We start from the raw sequence: 23,468 nt of genomic DNA, 5'->3' as shown, positions 1-23,468 counted from the left end.
AATTTTGAAATCTCTTAAACCATTAACACTTAAATTGTTGCTCTGAGAATGTGGTCACACAATGCCTCACTATAGGAATGAACATTAGGAGAAGCTAAATGGAAAACAGAAAATTATTGGGGTTATAAAAGAGCCTTCATGGAAAAGCTCTAATGTCTAAGAGAGCCACTGCTGTGTCATACCTCTCAAATGTGACACTATTTCCCAACAGAGCTGCCCTGGGGAACAAAGTTTAAAAGTGTGGTCCTTTTCGGGGAACATTTGATCTATAAGCTATAACAGATGAATTCATTAAAAATAAATGGGATTTGGAAACAAAAACAACATTTTCAGTGTCTCTGAAAAATGAATTTCTTGCATATTTGAGAATTCAACTTTATAAATCTGGAGACTCAGAGGGACACTGTCACTTCAGAGGAGCAGTGTGGGGTCTGATACTATGTATTTATGGATGAAGATATCACAGTCATAGGATTTCATTGCAAGTTTCTTTAGTTTTTACTGAAGTTATCCAGAGAGATTTCAGGGTAGGATATTGACACCACAGAAACACCTGATTATTTACAACCCTCTTAAACATGGTGGATATAGAAAAATGTGAAACTTGTATTATGAGTTGGATGTTCATTATTTTCCCTACTATTTTTTTTTGTAGAATTTCATTCTGAGTTTCAAAATGCTTTTATCTTGACAGCACTATGTTTTTACTATTGTTCCTATTATTTATTATGGTGAATTTTTCATCATAATCAATAGATTCTATTTAACTGCTTTCTGTATTCCTAGGGTCTGCAGCATTGTGACCATGTTGTTACTCAAGCAACTCACTGCTTCATTACACAGATCTCTCTCCCTCTCTTTCTCCATCTCTCTCTCTTTTCATCTCTCTCTTTCTCACTCTTTTTCATCTATCTCATAGAGTCTACAATAATGATACAGTAATGATATCTTAGGTCACCTCCCACTCTTCACTTACCTCAAATATGTATTAGACTCAATAAGATAAGCTTTTTATGTGATTTTTAGATTTCAATACAATATTTCCATTGAAATAAAGCTTAGAGTTTAATAACAAATTATTTAAATAGAAACCAAGTCAAAAAAAGACGAGTTTTATGATGAATATTTCTTCCTCTATGTTTGAAAATAAGATATTACATATTTTTTACAAATACATGTCTATAATATCAATGCAATTAATAATTCTCATTTATTTAAATTGACAGGCTTTTATCATGTTATACGACTAATCTATCACTCTTTTATTCTGGTTGGAAAAAATCTATAATTTGTCTGAGAATTTAATGGGCATTGTTAAGTATATATTTGTCAATATTGTTTTATTAAAAGTGTTTATGTCACAAAAGCATTTGTAGATAAGATAACAATAAGTAAAAAGTCGCAACACAAATATTTATAGTTAATCACAAAGCATGAAATAGTCTGCTTTATTTGATCCTTCTTGGTGTTCTTTTGTGCAAGTGTTTATGCAAATAAATGTTTTTGTGTTATCAAGTTTTGTAGTTAAAACAAAAATATCTGACTTGAGAAAACAAGGAATTTGAATTAATCTTTCTTCTACTTCATTCTTATTCTTTTTTCTTTATTCCTTCCATCCTTCCATCTTTTCTTTCTTCTTTTTTCTATCTCTGTGTCTCTCTCTTTTTTGCCTTTTCTTTCTGTCTTTCTTTTCCTCTTCTTCCTCCCCCTGCACCTTCTTTTATCATTCTCATTTTCATTTTTATTCTTATGCTTATTCTTTCTTCTTGGAGATTCACTTTTGATCATTTAGTTGCTGCTTTTACAGTCTCTTCTTTTGCACTAGATACAATTTAGAAGTAAAAACTCTCAATAAGATTTAATGATATCTTTTGGAAATTTGTTTTTGATATATTTTTTTGTTTTTTTTCATTTTCTTGAACAAGTTTATCATATTCCAACGTCTTCTTATTTTTCTTAGTGTGTTGTTTCCTCAGAATACTATGTTGGTATTTATTTCACAGGACACATGGAGTAACATGAGGCTGGACATCGGATGCTTTGATTCTTGGCTTTTTACCTTCCTTGCTTAAGCTCACAATGACAACATGTTGTTGGAAATCATCTCCTTTAGAAAAACTGAAAAGTTTGTGGATTCTTTCAACTTCTGGGACCCCAAACTACTATCATCTATCTGTCTTATTCTTATCTCTCTCTTTTTTTTTTATACAACAACCAAGTTGAGAACACTTTTATTGTTATCCACAATACATCCCTGGACACACTTGTGCATCTTCTCTCTTGCTCCAGGATCTGTAGCAGTAATATCCTCTACTCAACAGTACACTCCACTGGAGGGCCAAGACAACTTATTACTTCATTGGTAAACTTTATAATTTCCACCATTGATTTGGCCATATAACTTTCCTACTTTTCATGCACGACATGTTCAGCAATTGTGATATGTTTCTCATAGACTGTAGAACCATTAATTCATCTCCCACATTGATCCGTTTATAACAGCTAATGTCTGTGAAGGAGATATTCAGCTTCATATTGACACAGATGGCCACCTTGGACATTCTCTTACATCAGTTTTCTTGGATTTTACTAGTGTAGCTGTGACAATAATGAGATACATTGATGGCACAAGGAAAAGGGCATGAAAAGATAAATAAATATTTGATTAAAAAGTACCCGAAAGGGGGAGCAATAAAGGTAGAGATTGCAAAACGGATAGATAGATGATAGATTATAGATAGATGATAGATAGATAGATAGATAGATAGATGATAGACAGATAGATAGATGATAGATATATAATAGATAAACAAACAGTGAAGTTGATGAGAAGAAAGACAGAATATTATAAATGGCTTCTTTTCTTTTTAGCATATCTTATTAGATTTGTTTGAAACAAACCTATGAAAGTGTTAGTGGCCTGTCTTTATCAGGTTCATTTGAGTAACACTATTCCCAGCTCTGTAAGTAAATGATATGTCTAGTATCCTTGTACCTGCATCCTTAAGCTTTTAATATTCTTTTTACCTTTGGTAGAAAATTAACTTTCAAATTTTAAAATTTTAATACCTTGTCTGTGATAATGCATCATATACCCTTATCTCCATTTTCACAGTCCCTTTAAAAAGGCATTCACTGGTGTTTGTTAAGGGGTATTGTATGTAAAGACTGTCATTGTCACTTACAAACCCACATGCCTACCAGCCTCCTTCCTGCATCATGTTTCACACTCTGGTGAGCTAATCACCTGTCACTTTTCTCCTAACTCACACTGCATCTACAAAGAATTTACAGGTCACCTAGCTTGTCTTCATAAGGTGCTGTGTAATTGGATTTATTCATTTAGTCCATTTATATCCATGTTTCTTTACTTAGAACTTCAAATAGTTGCATGAAAACTGATTATTTCAATATAATGCTTAAATATACCTGCTATGTATAAATGTGTATTTTATGCACATATTATAATAATGATCCTAATCTCACCAACAGTTAAAATGAATATTAAATATGTCACACCTGACTAATACACTTCTGTGGATTTATTTTTTAATAATGAAACAATCTAAGCACAACCACAACAATTACATGCTAAATTTATAAAATAATAACAGAAAGAAAGATATTATTGTGAAAATACATATTTGAAACATCAGTGTACAAGGTAGAATGCAATACTTATTTATTGCAGTGGAAAGTTCCTGGAATCTATGAGTGTTACCCTAGTGAGAACTTCTAGTAATGGAGGACATGGGGTCTGATCTGGTCATCTTTTGTGGCAAGGAAAGGTTTCCAATGGTGAATCTAGGTTATATTTCTTTAAGTTGTTATATTCCTCGTGGCTAACAATTTTTGCCAAGACAGAAAATCACTCTCCAAAAAAATGAATGAGGTGAGGGGGTTGCTAAGACAACACCTACACAACTCATTGATCATAAAGATGTCAAGCTAGTGTCTCAGTGAAGTCTTTATCCCTATTTCTAGCCTTTTTAGTGTGTCAAGAAACTCTACAGGCTACAGAAAGAGAAATATGTACACTAACCCAGCCACTAACCCTTTGACCTACAATCAATCTGTCCTGCTTGAAAATGGACTGGGAATATAGTTATACAGAACTGTGAGAGTGGCCAACAAATGTTTATTTAATTTGAAGATTACACTATGAGAGGAAGCCCACAGACTACACTGTCTGGACGGCCAGAAACCTGAGACTGGATATCCCAGAAGACGTAGTGTAGAACCAGATTCAATTGGACGGTTTTTACCTTTTCTTATTGCAACTTGTCTTGTTCTGTTTGACTGTTGTCTTTTGGAGATGGGTATTGTGGAATATTTGATTGTACTAAAAACTCCAAGACTGTATTAATAAAATTGACCTGAATCGGAATGAAGCCAATGACAAGTTGACAGGAATTAGCCATAGAGTGTAGGAAGGAGTCAGGAATACAGATACAGAAATGCATAGAAAGGCATAGTGATTTGCAGTCCTTTTTGGTTTGAAACAAGTAAATCAATGCTCTCTTGCTGGGTCACCAACCAAAGAGGAGGGTCAACTGGTTGCTTTTTGGCCTCTCTCATCAACATCTGACTCTTGAGTCTCTGCTGGTAAATAGAACAACGTAGTTAAAAACAATGTTTGGTGTCCAACAAGGACAGAGAAGTCACGCCAGTTGGTGCCATGGCAGTGACTGATTGGGACTCTCTGCAAGCATGCACAGAAGTTGTCTGCAGCTCATGAGAACTCTGAAAATCAGGGCTAGCAAATTCCCAAAGCTGGAGAGGGTAGGCACAGGTGGAATAAAGCTAAACTCTCTCAGATTTGTTAAGGTTGCAGCCAGCTACCAATGACATATATTTCCTGTTTAGTCAGGTAATATTTTATTATTTTTGGATTCATGGTGGTGATTGAAGACTAGATAGTTACACTTTTTTTTTTCCTCTTCCAATTCAGAAAATAATCTTACAGGAGAGATGTGCAGTTTATAAGTTTAAGAGGCATAAAAGTTTAAATTGTTTATTTAAGAAAACAATATAAGATCTAAATGGTCATTTTTCGGCTGGTAATAAAAGTTATGATAGAAAGTGGTTTGGTATAATTCTTTGTACCCACCAAGATAGGATAGATATAGAGCATTTTCTCTGAATTTGGAAAGTACAAATAGACTAGACATTATGAATGAAACTCTTATATGATAATTTTTTTGCATATTGTTTTCTTGTGGTAGAGTTAAAGCTTTTCTGTTTTGCTTAGACAAAAGGAGGAAATGTTGCAGAATACTTGATCACACTGTGGACCCCCCCCCCCCCAAGATGGTGTTAATAAAATCAACCTTTGATCAGGGTGCCGAGCTAGTGATTAGTTGAGAGGAGTAGCCATTGTGATTATGGAGCAGACAGATATACGGATAGAGTGACACACAGGAAGTAGTACAAAGGAAATTGGAGATTAATGGGTCTTTTTGGTTTAGGACGAGTTGAGAGATTCTCTTGCTGGATCACTAGCCAAAAATGAAGGTCAGTTGGTTGCTTTTTGGCATCTCCAGTCTAGCAGGGTTTCCTTCCTAAAACATATGACTTCAAGTTGTTCTTGGTAAATAGAATGATCGAGACTTAATTAAATTAGCAGAACTGCTCAGTTCTAAAGGGAATTTGAGGGGGTTGGTTCTGGGGAAGAGGAGAGGTAAGAAGTGGAGTGAGGAGAGACTGTGATTGCATGAGGCAAGAATCTATTTTCAATTTAGACAGAAATGAAAAGAAATAAACAACTCTTAATTAAACAGTTATCTGTGTCTTGACCTATCTGCCTAAATATTAACTAATTATTTTTTAAAAGCATTTCATTTTTATTCAACTAAACCTATCATACTGACTTCAGTGGAAAAATCTAGTACTTGCTTGTTCTTTTTCTTCTCCTTTTTTGGCTAAAAGTAGATAGTTTTCTGTCACATACCATTGATTACTTATATGCAAGGAAACTGGCATTAATTCTACCTATTTATCTTCATATCCATCACGGGGAATTGGTTAATGTTTCTAAGATGTTCATTTGTTACATTATAGTAAACCCATTTCACACTAGCAGTAATACCATTCAATTTATTACTGACACTTCAGGAAATGGACTATAGATGTGTTGACCCATAAAAGGGCATGTGCAACAATATAGAATACTGTGGTTTCAAGAAAAGGAAGGACATAAACTATGTGGTCTTGCAAACTTTGCCCTAGATTTTCTTTTCACTTTATCTTATGTTTCTCCAGCCTCATATATGGTAAAATATTTAGGATTCCCAAGTGAAAACAGATGTTATTACCTGTGGGGAGAGATTTTTCCAAGCCACAATTATAGTTTGGATACCTGCACAATGTCCCAGTCCATCTTCATTCATGCAATAATGTCTGTATGCCACCATGATAAATTTATTTGTCATTGAACATATTTCCTAAGGTTAGGAACTTAATTATCACATAAGGAAAATTTATATTCTTCAAACTAGGGCATTCGGTCCTAGGGGAAAAAAGACTAGGTAGAAAACTTTGCATTCAGACCACTAGATTTGAACATTGTGTTTTACACCAAAGACAACCACCATAAAACAAAACTCAGGTTTTATATACATGACGAAAGTTATAGGGAATTTGATAACAAATCAGCAATACTATTTTCATCAAAATAATATACATGTAAAGCCAGATAATACATGATATATATTTAATTGTATTTTTTGTTTGTTGATAGACCAAGTTTGGGAGAAAGTTTCAAAGCATCAGTATAAGTAGAAAAGAAAGATGAATGCTATATTTCCTTCTAAAATTTTTGGCATTAGGTTTACAAAAGTATACTTCATTATACACAAATATAACCTTATACATCATTTAAGGATTTTTATTCCCTAATCTTTTGAATTGTAACTGCCATATTTATGTTGGGTTACTAAGTTTTATTTTGGATATGACTAATGAGTATTAATGTGTCAGTGTATACCATTGAATAAAATTATCTCTTTTCAAAGTTACTATGAAGAATGTGCTTCATTCATTCTCTCTACACTTACACAAGTATTACTTCAGCAAATTTATCTTCCGCTTCAATTATTCAGACCTGTGTTATATAAATGTACTTTTCTTTGGAAAAAAAACTGGGATATGGATAATTGTTATGTAGGAAAAACCAATAGCTTGGATTACTATATTTTCTGAAAGACTTGAAATTATACCACATTGTTATTGGCTCAACCCATAAGAAATTTTCTATTTGTATTCCTAAAGATCAGAAGTCTAAATGGGACTGGGTGACCTGGAATCTTCCTTCTGACTGGCTGCATTGTTCTTAGACATCATATAGCAGAGTTTCTTTTATTGTTTTAGCACCTTCAGAAATTTGATCTTACTGAACTAAGGGTTTTTTTGGCACTATAATTTTGCTTTTCATATAGTGTTACAAGTTTTTGAGAAGTGTTCATGAGAGTCTTGAAAAATGACCTTTTGAGTGACCAATACTGTGCTTTTTCTATGTCAGTGGAGGGGTCAATTTCATTGTGAATGATAAAAGATAAGTTTCTTGAGATAATGAAATAGAACATTCTTAAATCTATTGTCATTATAGTACATAAAATCTTTCTTAAATATCACAAAAATATAGCATGCATTCTCTTTTGAACACAGTTTAAATAAATAATTTTTTCTATGCTGAATATAGCCAGATGAGAAATGAAGAAAATTTTGAAAAATTGGAAAAATATTGATGATTATATATTGAGTTTAAAAGAAATTAAATGTCCAAGGTAAATATTATTTAAAAAAACAGAAGACAAATTTTAAAATAATCAAATTAATAAATGGGAAATTATAGTAGCATTTTAATGCAAAAGTTAAGGGAGCTAAAGTTCTTTCCTTAGTTATTGTTTTTAAATTTTATAATTTAAAATGATAAACATTAACAGAGCTTAAGTATAAAATAAAACAGGGTTAAATAATTAATCATATACAGAGAAAAATAAACCAGATATGATTATTTAATTTTTATTTTAGAGATTATAATATATCAGTACGCATTTCCCTTTCCTCCCTCTAAGCCCACCCATTTATTCCTCTCTTCCAATTTCATAGCCACATTTTTCAATACTTGTTGTGACATACATCTATTCCGACTTTTTCAGAGCTGAACATTTAGAAATGTATAATTGAAAAGCCATTCTTTCACTCTCAGCATACTTTAATAATTCTTTATGTTGGCTGAGGCCTGTGAACTATTCCACACCACTTTAGAATGTTCATTGCCCTTTGTCAGCTCTTGTTAATGCAGTCATATTGTAGAGACTTTATGAATGTATTTCCTACATGAAAAAAGAGACACAGTCTCATATTAAATCTTTCTGGCCCTCTTTCAGAGTTCCCCGAGCCTAAGTGCTTTATGAATTTATCCAGAGGGACTGGGCTTGCAACTCTATGCTTTTATCAGTTAGAGTTTTCTGTGATCATCTCTATCTGTTGCAAAGAGAAGTTCCTTAAGGGGTGAAAACTCCGTTTAATTATGAGAAAAAAGACAGATATTTAGAAAGTATTTAGGGGTATGCTGTTTTAGTATAGTGGTGGTTATAAATGCTCTTAGATCCATGGCTTCACTAATCCTGAGTACTTGGCTAGGTTTATGTTTTCTCTTGCTGAATCGTCTGAATGGGTCCAATTAGAGAGTTGTTGGTTACCATGAAGGTATGGTGCCACTTACCATTTTAGGGTCATTGTGCTATGCTATTCATTATTGAGGTTCATAGGCATCCTAGCTAGGTGGCACTGTTGGTTGCTTCCCTCCTTTGAAAGTTTTCATGATGCCTTCTTTTATCAGGAAAGATAGACTCAGGGAGGGGATATTTAGGTCAGTTCCAATTCACACCCCTCTGAGTCCTATACCTGAAGTGCATGTCTTCAGCAATAGGGACTAAACTACCTTTAGGGGGCAACAAAGGCAGTAAAAATAATGTGTATATATTAGAAGAGTCCTGAAGAACCATGGACAACAAATCAAAAGACAGTTTGTTATACCTGCTATTAGGGTTTGGTAGATGATCATTAGCTCTTGAATGAAGAGTCATCAGACTAGATGAGAAATTTTCATTTAAACTATATATGTAATGTATATTTATACACAGACTTACATAATTTAAAGGGCAAATAATTAATATTATGACTCCTTATGACTTCTCCACAAATCCTGATTGGTAGTTTACACTCCTCCCTCCTTTTCTGTATTTATCTCTTTACCCTCCAAATTAGTGGCACCCCTTTTTATCCCATTACATGGATCAGATCACTTGTACCCAGCTATTTTCTTCTTTATTTCTCTCTACCTATTTTTACAGTGGTCCCTTTATACTTCTCTGGTTTCTACAATTACTTATGTTTATGTGCTCACAATGAAATATTTGGAGGTAGAAGCTTCAGGTGACAGAAATATCCAATGTGTGTCAAAATAAGCTCCTTTGAGATGTGAAATACAATTTTGGGAGAGGGTGTGTCTTGAAACAAGATTTCATTCTGTAGCTCTTGCTGTTCTGGAACTCATGCTGTAGTCCAAGCTGGCCTTGAACTCATAGAGATCTACCTTTAAAAGGGCTACACCTATACTCAATATGACTGAAATTTTAAGGAACATAAAAATAAAGAAAAGTTATGCTAATTTAATAATTAAACTGATATTTTAGAGGATGAAGAGAGTATCCAGCGATTAAGAACATTTACTACTTTTGCAGAGAACCTAAGTTGTAGTCCAATAATGAGTATCAGGAGGAACATAATTACCTGTAGCTCCAGGTCCAGGATTTCCAAACTTCTTCTGGACTCCATGGATGCCTTGGTCACATGGTTCATTCACAAACAAGCAGGCACATGTAAAAACTCTTCAATAAAAAGAAAAGTTTAGAATATTAACATTATTAAAGTCTTAACCATATCTTCAAAACCAATACAAACTATGTCTAAATACAAAGAAGAGAATAATGACTGTGGAATAAATGATTAGCAAAATTGAAAGAAGCTAAAATGCCCTTAATGGAAATTTTAATGTTAGGACTGAAAAAATTAATAAACATATGATTTAAAAAGCTAAATTTAAAAATTATTTAATACAAAAATATTAGCAAGAAAACCATTTGTAGAAAGAGGACAACCTGAAGATATTGTTTTTTTTGTTTTGTTTTCTGAGGGAGGGTTTCTCTGGGTAGTTTTGGAGTAGGTCCTGGAACTAGTTCTTGTAAACCAGCCTGGCCTTGAACTCACTGAGATATTCTTGTCTCTGCCTCCCAAGTACTGTAATTAAAGTCATGGTCCACAACTACCTGGCTAACCTGAAAAACATCTTTTCCAAAAGAAGCAATAATATAAATACTTAAAATAAAAAATTCAAGAAAAACATTAAATTATGAAAATTATGTTAAAGAAAGGTACACATGAAGCAAAAATTTTGTCTTCATAATTTATTCACATATTTGATATCTGCTTTGTAGTTAGAGAAATTACTTATTTTTACTTTTAACAAAGGAATGATAATCTCAATTGAATAATAAAAATCATAATTTTAAAGTTATGATTTTAGATACTTTATATGATTATATATGTGTGTGTGTGTGTGTGTGTTACTTTTATATTATACTTATTTGCTGCTCTTTGGGTGACTTTTCATTGTTCTTCATAACAAACAGACATATTTGGTCAAAGAGATAATATGTAGTGCCATATAGGGTTGTTTTTGTTTTGTTTTGATTAAAAAAATAATCTGTGTATGAGTAGTTTGCAGTCAGAATCATTTGGTTCAATGAATCGCATAGTTGTTTTTTTTTTTAAGTCTGAACTTCAAAGCTTTTTCCTAAATGTTATCCAAATAAAGCAAAATTCAGTAATACAAGAGGTGGGCAGATGAGTATTTGTACTCTGTTATATTCCACATACCAAAGGGCAGGGACATCTGTGGGAGCAACCGAAGGCATTTGCTCTATTATGTACTCCCTTATTTTAAAGGGTATTTTGAGGTTTTGTTTACTTTACAATATTAAGGAAATATTCAACTATGCCTAGGAAAGGAAATAGCACTATGTAATGTCAGCAGGGGAATAATTCCATTTCCACCAAATTAAGGTTTGTTATAAAAATAAGGAAACTTCTTTGTAGAGGAAAAAGTAAAACTAAAAGAGACAAATCAAATTTTTACAAATGTACATATCTCCTAGTTGGTTTTATCTATCAATTTTTCTATTTTTCCATGACAGTATTAGAAAACAAAGCAAAGCAGAGATGTAGAGATATCTACAGTTTTTCCTACATTTTGCAAGAAACTTTAATTTTCACACCGTAAGACAATTGATCAGTGCATATGCTTAAATTTGCATTTAGGGTCAATGTGTGTAATGAGCAAAGGCTGTGTGGAGAAAGGAAAGCTGTATGACATTAAACACAACTATGCAGCTTTAACTGTGCTGAATTAATTTACATCTCCTTAGAGAAGAGTTATCTACATGAGAAAACAAGAGGGTTTCATCAAAATGTCTTCTACATTACTGTTTGGGGTCATCCAGAACTTGTTCATAATCCTTTTTGTGTAGATAGCAACTTTTTGGTTGCAAGGTACAGACAAATCAATCTGGAATGGAGCTAGAATCTCCCTCTCTGCTAGTCTGCTGTTAAAGAGATGGGAGGTGCCCCACAGGGCTGCTGGGAGGGAAGATCTTACTTTTGCTTAGGCATGTAAGTGACTGGAACTATAAGAACTTGCTAAGCAGGGTGTGGCCATTGGTGAAATACTGTACTGTGGCTATAGGGATAATGATCTCTGACTAGATCCAAGGTGTGTTCTCTAAGAGGAATGGCATATTCAGTACTGTCAACCTGCTCTAAAGCTACTGCTGATGTTAGTTGTCTTGGGAGAACGTATACTGCTGTTTTGCTAAACTGATAGAGGATCTAGTCATAAATATGTATGTCAACCTTGACATAGCTTTCTGGTCAATTATCAGGTTGTATAATTTAGTTTTCTGCGGCTATGATAAAATACTATGAGCTAGGTAGCTTACAGATGAAATCATTTTCTGCTTTGGCTCACAGTTTGGGTCCAGGTAGCTTGTTGAAATCAGAGTTTGTTTTGGCTCCAGCTTCCAGAGGGAAAAGAGTCCATTGTGGCGTGTAGAATGACAGCAAGTGGAGGCCATGTGGCCGGAGCCAGATGGGTAGAGATCACATGTTCTCTCACAAGGACAAAGCAGAAAGAGAGAGAGAATTGGATGTAGGACAGGCTGTTTATTCTCAAAGCCCTCCTACAGTGATACTTGATCTAGCAAGGTTGAAGCTTCCTAAACAACACTGAAGTGTTCAAGTATCTGAGTCATTGTAGAACATTTTGCTTTCAAACTAGAACTATAGTGTAATCCAGTATATCGTATTAATTTCATTATAGTGCAGTTTTTAGCTTCCTTTCACTTGAAGGATCTCTGTGACTTTGTTTAACAAAGTTGCATGTTTATATGTGTAGTAAATCATTATTTTAACCTCTCTTTTGGTGTTGCTATTTCCTTCTGGCAAAATTTTTCAACACTTTTTAACATATATTAGAAACATAAAATTCTCCTAATTTGTCATTGTTGGGATAAGGTATCTTGTTAACTTTTGATCATAGACATATGCCCAGGTTTCTATATGACAAGGTATCTAATTTTCCCTTTGAAGTAATAATAAACTGTATCAGGGTAAGTTATATCACTTACTGATAAATTTCTTATACCAATTGTAATCAATTATTTAGTTATTTTGGATTTTTAATGAATGTTTTATTCACTAATATTAATTTCAATTTATTTCATTTTGTTCAAAGTACTTTATCATTAATTTTGACATACTAATTTTTGACTATGTTTGATTGATAAAAGACCTCACATGCTTACTGGTGTTCTAAAGCAGCATTGTTACTTAATACTCATTTGTTAAAAATTATCTTGCTATTAAGAAAGTATGATTTAACTTTTCTAAATATGTATAATCTCTTCTATTCTCTAACATAATATCAATACAGATCATGGAAACATTCTCTACTGTTTATCAAATAGTTTGTTGCAGGTTCATTTTTGATATTATGTCAAGGTTGACTTCCTTAATTCACAAAATATTGATATGAAGGTTGATAATTTATATACTATATGATATTTTTATCATGTGCTTGGCACTACAGGTGTCTTTTACACCAAAGAAATCTCAATACACTGGAGAAACAATCTAAATTTTAAAATGTTTCTAGCCGGGCGGTGGTGGCGCACGCCTTTAATCCCAGCACTTGGGAGGCAGAGGCAGGCGGATCTCTGTGAGTTCGAGGCCAGCCTGGTCTACAAGAGCTAGTGCCAGGACAGGCTCCAAAGCTACAGAGAAACCCTGTCTCGAAAAACTAAAAAAAAAAAAAAAAAAAAATGTTTCTATGCAGTAATTTCCTTTAAATTCTGACATATATCCAATCATTAAAATATACAGCAGAAAGAACAATAAAGATCATATAATGAATGTTCCTATACTTCCTTATAATTAATTTTGAGTAGAGGTATAGCAGTAGGAGTGAGTAAGTAGTTCAATTCTTCTCAAGCAACATGAAAAGATGTATTTCCCATCTATCACATAACATATTTTCAACACTCATGTAAAAGAAGAAATAAAACATGATAAGGATATTCTATCAAATGGTTAAGAGAAGATAAAATATTATAAAATGATAATGATTAATATCAGAAAAATGAGGTCTGAAACTGGTGACTCCTGCCTAAACCCTAAGAAGACTTCAGCCATTTCAGTAATTAATATTCACCCAGGAAATATATGTCCATTGATTGATTTCTTGGATATAATTCATTGGTACTATTTGATTATTGTCATGGTGGTTTTTATGTTTTCTTCCCCAATGGGATAGGTTAATCCCCGTCCACATTCTTATTCTCAGGGCCTTTGTACATCAATATGTTGTAGAAGTAAATAACTGTATTTTTGTGTGAAATGTGCTTATGATCACACATAGATTAAGGTATAGTAAGAGCAATAACATTTATCTTGGTAATTCTCAATAGGATAAGTTTGCTTTATTCTAATAAGTACTAATTATAGACAATTACAGTTATTAGATTTATAAAATGAAATAATATAAAGATACAAAAAATCATGACTCCCTTAGATATTTTAGGACACTAAGGTTAAAATTAGCATTCTGGAGACATGCACATATACATACATTCATATACATGTGAATGTATATATACATAATATGCACAAACCCATACATATATATGGAGGTATATTTGAAGGAACAGATGGGTAGAAATTGTAAGAATTAGAGAATGCTTCTATTAGTTCACGACCCACAATGCATTGTTCAATGCAACCCAATCTTGTATTTATTCTCTGAATAGATTTTTTATTCCAGACATTTATTGAATAGTCATGAATGTGTGAATGTGTCAAATATCAAGAAAAAAAGTACAGTGATTAAAGATAAGAAAGTGTGCAGCAAAGTAGAAATAAGAGCAAAGTAGTGCTTAAATAAATCTAATCAGAAAAGATTCTGATTATGTCATTATTAAGTAAGGCCAGATTTGTTCTATCCCATGGTAGTAAGCATGCAGCTTCATAGGCACATAATTTATGTGTTATTTTTAAATTATATATATATATATATATATATATATATATAATCATAAACATTGATAACTGATACACTATGATGCTCAATAAATAAAAGAAAAAAGTTTGAACAATTATTTGATAAATGAGTCAGTAAATGTCAAAAGTGACTTCTAGGTAAGGTGACATAATTTGATGTCATAAGAATAACAAATATTAAGTGATTTATTCAGAATCACTCAGGTTTTTGTAATCAAACTCAAACAAAAATTCTTGTTTTTATGAAAATGATTTTGTGATCTAATATGCTATATCAAGTAATTTTGCTGGGAAATAAAGGGCTGTATTGACTTTTAACAGTTAATTTTAATTAATTATCATATTAAAGTTACAACAAACTGGAATCCTTTGTTTTAGCTAAAAATTGGCTAACCATATGTAATGATGAAATTAAGTAGGGAATATCTAAGTCACCCCAACAAAAGCATATTAAAATATCATGTGAATTCAATTCAAAATATTAAATAATTAAATGTCTGAAATTGCACTATTAAATATTTATGGTTTTATAATGTTTTATATTGAGACAAGAGACAATCCTAAGTAATGGCTAAGTATTATTGAAAAGCTATTTGTGCCACCCAAGCTGTAAAATACATTAGAGCCAATAAAAATATTTCTCTAATTCATGCTATTAATATTTAAAATGAATGTCAGGAAAAACACAAGTAACTAGCACAAAACAATTTGAACATTAGTGTCTATATCAATACTCACTTTCAAAAGCATAAATGAATGAAGCAGAAATAAAATTCCAAATTTCACTTTGAGGAAAACTTTATTGACCACAATCATAGACATACCGCAGAAACCACATGAATGACTGAGACGTGTTGATCCATCACATCCGCAAACAGTTGCTTCTCCTATATTGTAGCTGCTTTTGGAATGTAATTTAAAATATCATGAGATCATATTTCCAAAAGTTAACCTTTTTGTGAATAAATTGAAGTGAATTATATTAAAATACAAACTCAGAGTGATATAAAGTTCATCTATACTGATTCACATGATAACAGAAATGCAAAAGGAAAAAAGAATAATGAATACAACTGATTAAAGTTGAACATCAAGGAAAAATATTCTTAAAAGGTATTATGTAAGTTCTTCCATTACCTAGAAATATCACTAGTACTCATTCTTCCTAGATAGTTGTACAATATAACATGAATGCACAAATTACAAGCCCTATAAGTAGACAATGAAATCTAACATTCCTGATAATCAGATAAATAGGAAAAAATGGAAATTATAGCACTTCAGTGTTAAACGAAAGGCTTTTGAACCACAGAGGCTTTGATTTATACTCATTAATCATATATATATATATATATATATATATATATATATATATATATATATCAAACGCTGCTTGAAGGAACATAATTTTGTCCCTCACAGATATCCCATATTCTCAGTACTTAATAATAACATTTTTCTTTATTCATTCTTTCTTCCTGTCTTCCTCCTTTTTCTTTTGATAGTTTTGTTTGTTTGAGACACAATCTTGCCTATTGCAGCCTGACTAGACCATAGCTTAGGATGTTCTTAGACTTCTGATCCTCCTCTTTATACTCTCTTGTGCTTGGATTACAGATATTTGCCACTGGATACAGTCGTATGCACTGCTGGGATCAAATAAAGACATCATACATGCTAGGGCATCATTCTGGTAACTGAGGCAGAACCCATGCATGACATTTGGAATTTAACTTTAAGAAATAATATTAGGTGATAATAAATCACATTAAATTCATAGGCTTACATTTGGAAGCAAAAAGAATTTCTTAGATTTTATTCCAATGAAATAGGCTCAAGTTTTCTTCATACCATGAAGTCCTCAAAGAGACACGTACTGTAATCAAATTTAATCTAAATCTCTTGAATTATGTTAAAATTGTTTTAAAGGTATTCTTAACAATTTTTCAAAGACATGAGTTGAATTCTTGTTTTTATAAGTGTTCAAAATTATTAGTAGTAAGTTAATCATGCTTTTGCATAATATAATACTTCCACCAATGTCTTAAGGTTTACATTGGTACGATTAAACAGCATGACCAGAAGTCACATGAGATGGAAAGAATTTATTTCAGCTTCTTTGCATTGATCACAGTCTATCATGAAATAAGTCAGGAAAGGAACCTGGAAATAGGAGCTGACTGATCCAAAAAGACATGTAGGAGTTCCATTTTGTTCTCTTGGCCTTTTGCCTACTATGTTATCCAGAAGTAGATGTGGTCAGAACCACTGTGAACTGGGTACTACCATATCAAAATAAACTAATAAAATGTCTCAAACACCTATCTAAAAGGTCACGTGGTAGAAGAATTTTCTCAATTGAGGTTCCCTCTTCGAAAGTGACTCTAGTTTGGTCAAGTTAACATAAAACTAGCTAGCACAATTGAATACCTACAGGTTTGACACACAAACACATCACTTTTCAGTTAGAACTTTTCATTTTTCATTTATAGTCAAGATGGTATGTTAATATCATAAAATAAACATTCTAACTTTTAAAAGTCCAGCAGTCTTTTAAAATCTCAAACATTTTAGAAATTCTGTTTCATTATATATCCAAAGCCTCTTAAGAAATCTGAAGTCTTTTAAACTTTAGACTTTCTGTAGAATTCTTAATTGGTTCTATAACATGAAAAAGAAGATATATATCCTCACTACAGGAAGGAAGAACCAAGACACAGATAATATCAAATCAAAGCAAAGACAAATTTTAACAGTGTAACCTTCATGACTTGATCTCTCGGACCATCTCATGACTCCCCCAGGCTCTGAAGGGCCAGGCAATCCACTTCCACTCTTCTTTACTATCATCCACAAGTGCTCAACACCACGGCTGCTGCTGTTCCTTATGGAATCTTATGGTACCGCCAATTGCAAATGCATGAGTCTTCTGATGAAAGTGGGCTTCACATTTAACAATAGCCTCACTGTGGTTCTAATAAGGGATTATAACCTGCAGAATAGTGCTAAATCTCAGCTTCTCTCCACGTATGACTCCTTCAATCCTAGTCTTTCTATTAAAATTGAGGCTACACCTTCACCAATGAGCTTGCCTGGGCTCTTTGTTCAGGGTCTCCAATAGTGCAACACAATGCTAATCAAGCCTCAGATGATCTACATGATCCCTCCATGCCTTCAAAACTAGGACCACTTGAGTAACTCTTACACTGCTAAGTTAGATGCTTTCATAAGATATAATCGTAGCCTCAACTGGAATATAGCTCCGTTGCTTAGACTTCTAAAGACACACTTCCCAGAAGATTGTGGCTCATAGCTGATCTCTTATTAATCACTGCTAGTTCCTTGGCTTTAGCTAAACAGCATCTGCCCAAGTAGATCAGAAGTTTCTCCTTAGTGAGGCTGGTATGGGAGATCCTTTTGTCTATGTGTTGCATTTATTGGTTAATTAATAAAGAAACTACCTTGGTTGAGGCATGGGCAGCTCCTGGCTCAAAGACCAGTTTTGCCAAGAAGGAAAAAAAAAAAAAAAACACCTGAATGGAGTGTGTTCAGTGCTCATCTTTCACTCGGGAATAGATCGGTGCTGCCAGCAGCAATTGTGTCTAGCTTTCACAGAACCCTAAGTTATTTAAGTGCCATATTCTACAGCACTTTGAATTGGTTGAAGATTATCTATGCATAATACAATCTCTATGTATCTAAAGAACCTTTTAAGTCGTACTATAAGTATGACAAACATTGATGACTATGGATCTGTAATTCTTAATACCTACATAACATAAAGACTCATAAAACTCATATTAGAATATTATACAATAAACAACTGTGAAAAACATGAGGACAATGACCTTAAAATGTAAACAATGTATAATTATCTTGATCAGAGATAAAAATGAACATTGCAATATAATAAATATACACAAAAAGTTTAAACAGAGGTAAGCATGCATGCGTACACTTTGACAAATAAATCTGCCTAGGTATAAAATATGATGGATGAAAATAGAAACATATTCAATATAATTTAAGTTTGTGTCAATATATAAGAATATATACCAATGTAAATTGCTTATAAATATTAACTCACAAGTATTCACTCTATTCCTCACTATTATTATTAATGTGATTATGCTGACAATAATCAATTATTCCATCCAATTTTCTCTTATTTTTTTAAAGAGATCCCTAAACCTACAAAATTTCTCCCCAACCCCCAACAGTATACCAATTATAATCAACCCCTAAATAATGTCCCTCCCTAACCCCAAGGACAAACTTTTTGTGAGAAGGGACATCATCTTCTAGAATCACTTCCAGCTGTCTTGGGGGAAATGTTCTTTCTATGGGATCCTGTGAAAGTAAAATGATTGTTAAGTTCCTAGATTGCTGTCTGGTATAATTGCAAATAGTTTCTGAGTATTCGGTAGGGTCTTTTGAGCTTCCTATTTGGAGTTCTGGCTAGAACATTATAAAAAAACTGCACCATTTCAGCTAATCAAGTTGTAACCATCTTGAGCAGCTGGTACCCAAAACAGGTCTTATAGTAGTGCTATCAGCATCATGAGTTGTTGCTGTGGGGCTCAATCTTCTTCCTAGAAACTTCAAAGATTACTGCAGAAGAATTCATTATTTATTGCGGGAAACTTAAACATTATTTATATAGATATATACAGAAATATATATTCAATTAAAGGTATGATACCTGTCACTGTCATGGCAACCAAGACCCAGAGACTATGAAGTCCAGAGAACTATAGTAAAGTAAACATGACTGCTCAAAAAAAACAATTACTAAAATCTATCATACCACTAATGGGTACAGACTTCTTTCCTATAACAATTACTAAGAGAGAAATGCAAAATCGGTGAAGAATAATCAATGGCTATGTTTATTCTTAATATTAAACATTTTATCTTTATATTATTTATTTTTATTTTATTTTATTTTTTTCTTCATATTGATTTATTTTAATGGCCCTCAGATAAGAGTCTTAGTGCTAAACAATTTTAAAAATTTTTTACTCTTCTTATATTTTACCACTTAGAATCACGTAGAGAACAAAAGCTAAGTACAGAGCTCATAATAGCTGTAAATAAATTTTTTTTTGTTTCTCTGTGGTTTTGGAGGCTGTCCTGGAACTAGCTCTTGTAGACCAGGCTGGTCTCGAACTCACAGAGATCCGCCTGCCTCTGCCTCCCGAGTGCTGGGATTAAAGGCGTGCGCCACCACCGCCCGGCCTCTGTAAATAAAATTTTGAAACAAAATGATTTTCCTTCCTTAATGAGCCTGTGCCCATAGCTGAAGATGATATTCTTTTGCAAAGTTCATATCCTATCTAATCTAAGGCAATGCAATGCAAATTCATGTCAGGCAAATGTGAAATGTTCATGTCACTACACCAAAAAAAAAAAAAAAAGCAAACATGAGATGTTTACAAATAACTAGGAAAGAAAATCTACAAGATATTTAGCATAAAATGGTAATTGCTTAAGAAGATAAATGTGTAAGTTACTACAATTTGATCATTGCTGCACACATATGAACTCTTCATATTGTACTGTGTGTGTGTACACTCAGAAATACATGCCAAAAATTAAAACATTCATAATTATAAAAAGCTTTTCAGGCAATAGCTCAAAGTGATCATTTTTCTACCAGTTGTCTAAAAAGGACATCATTACATTGAATACGATTTTTTATCAAAAGTAATACTAAACCGAAAACATTATTCAAAACACAGTGTTTTCAGAGAAGAAACGTACTTTTGGAAGACACTTTTAAGATGAATATGCATGGGAATTTTTTTTATTAAACTCTGCCATAAGAGGATGAAACTAAACATATTAGAAATGAAGGTTGAGTAAAATATTCATAGATTTTACATTTACTAAATTACTATACAGTTCTGCTTATGTTATCTTTTGATTCTCATAACTCACTGAGTTCATTCCCATGTGAGGTTTGAATAAGGTGACTCTATTTCAATTTATTAATTCTTAAATATAAAAGTGCTTTACTACGTGATCTAAAATTTGTTTTCATTTATTCTTGTGCAGTTTGCTTATATCATATGAAGACGTGCCACAGGAAAAAAACAAAGCAAAATAAAACACCCAAATCTCTTAAATTATTGACACTTGTGTTAAAATTACTTTATAATTAGATAAGAATAATCCCAATACATTTGTATACCAAATATTCAAGTATCTGAAATGGATATTAAAACCAAAAGTCACGTAATTCGAAAACACAAATTGGAAATATTTTATGCATATATTTATATTTGCATTTATGGTGTATGTAAACATATTTCTAATATAACAATAAATTATTATGTTAGATGATTAATTCATATATGAAAATATCATAATGAAACACATTATCTTCCTGTTAACTAATATGTTTCAAAATTAGGTAAATGTAGAGATTAGCAGTTTATTATGATCAAACATGGAGAAATTTCTCTTAAACACTTTAGCTATTGTTATTGCATAAGTCTGATTTTTTAAAAGGCATAGCATTATAGTTGATAAATTAATGAGGACACAATCAATAAAAATTTGCCTTTCCAGTATATGGTTTAGAACTTGTCATATCAAGATGAAAACTACTTGTAATCTTTTATTTTGGAATCTATTTTACAAAGAAGTATTTTTCTTTTGTCTCCAGATTTGAATTACATTTGAGCATGGGCATCAATACACACATAAACATATATATATATATATATATATATATATATATATATATATATATATACATATATACATATATATGTGTGTGTGTGTGTGTGTGTGTGTGTGTGTGTGTGTGTTTCTGGAAGAGAATAAAACAAACACTAAGGAAGAAAACAAAATATGTGCATACATTAAAAATGAGGTTGAATTTCAGAATGATAAACTCATCTATCAGTATCCCAACCACCCAGTATACTAATTGAGGAAATAAAACTTACTTAGGAAAATAAAAATTAAAACATAAAACATCAAGTAATTTTAGGTTTTTATTTAATATTGGTATAGATTTGTAAGTGGAATATTTTTATTTGTAAATATATTAAAATTATACATATATATTATATTGCTAACCACTTTCTGTAATTTGTGATGCCATAATATGTATCTTCACTTTGCTCTTTTTTTATGACCCTGATACTTTCATTTTCTCAATTAGCAATTTCAACTTTATTTACATATTAAATACTAGTTAAAAATTTCACTTAGACAAGATAATAAAACAAAATATATTTTGTGGAATAGAGCATTTATAATAGTATGGATTATAAGCCCACAAATCACTTCCAGGTATTTCTATCATAGTTTGGTAACAGCATCAGAATTTTCCCTAGCTGCACTTCTGTGATATTCACAGAATATCTGTTAATATACAGTATTATAGAATATTTTATATCTAGCCTCAATTTTATATAAACAAAAATCCCCAAATTTTATTTTTATGCCTTAACTTTTTATATGTGAAGTATACTTTTCCAATCATCTTTAATTTTATAAAGGTTTAATTTTTATTTTTTATTATAAAATTGTAACTATACTTCACAGATCTTCCCAAATTCAAAACTGTGAACATTTTTTGTTGTTTTTCTTTTCATAAAATTCAAGTTATTTTAAATTAATAATGTATTTCTTTCTTTGCAGATCCCTATTTTCCCTTCTATACTTTATCATGTAGTATCTAAACAGTCTTATCTTCACTATGTTGTTTATTTTGTACATTGTTATTAATAAAATAATTTATTTATCTCTATACAAGATTTTAATAACATTGTTCTCTGAGTTTTTTTCATATATTTCAATAGCATTTCTAAACTTTTATGAAATTAATTTTCATTTTAAGAAACTCAATATTTATATTGAAAGACCAAAAGACAATGTAAAATTCCACAGGTGTACTTGTGATCATTTTTACTCACATATGTTTATGCTTAAATATCAGACCATAAAAAACTATGGATCTTACATGTCTGGCCATTGAGGACATTGTGAGGATGGAGCCTTTTAAAGTCTCTGAAATTCTACTAGGAAATGCTGACAACCAAGCCTGTGCTCAGTGCTCCCCATGACCTGGTACACCCCACGGTGAGAAAACTGAAATCTTAGAGATTGAGTTTCAATAACACTCCCTTGATTTCACAAGTACAAAAATACCTATTACTTCCAAAGACAATCACCACATATGGATTTCATTGCGTGAGTACATCAGGGAATTCAAGGTCAGCATATTAATACCGAAATCCACTGGGTTTAATTGTTTATGCTCATAAGGAACTATTTTTTTAAAATTGACTCTATTAAAGAAGATAAAAATAACTTAAGTTGATATGATTGTTTAATTAAATACCTTCCCTTTGCTTTCTTGTGGTCAAATGAGAAGAACAATTGGCTTGATGCTAAGAATAATGCAATTATGTGGAGTGTATATTTGTTCATCTTTTTACTAAGAGTGAATATAATTCAAGATCATTGTTCTATTATGGTTTTATTATGCTTTAATAATATTAATTGAACTTTTCTTTCAAATCATTTCTTTTATCCAGTTTAAAAATCTAATCCAGTCAGCAGAATCCCAACCCCAACTAAACAGGGGATTGATACTGACTACTGATGAATCTGTTCCCCTGATTGTTTCAGACCAGTTTTCCAAACATGAATGTAAACAAACATAAACACAAATGTGCACTTGTGTGTACTCATATGAAAGGAAACAAAGATATTTGCATCAGAGGAAATATTTGGCCTGCAAATTTAGGCTGTCTTGATTTCTATATCAGGTA

This window comes from Microtus oregoni, unplaced genomic scaffold (assembly GCF_018167655.1).
Source record: "Microtus oregoni isolate MIOR12 unplaced genomic scaffold, Mior012 000023F_ref0000262, whole genome shotgun sequence".
Classification (NCBI taxonomy): domain Eukaryota; kingdom Metazoa; phylum Chordata; class Mammalia; order Rodentia; family Cricetidae; genus Microtus; species Microtus oregoni.
Note: the sequence above shows the minus strand (reverse complement) of the source record.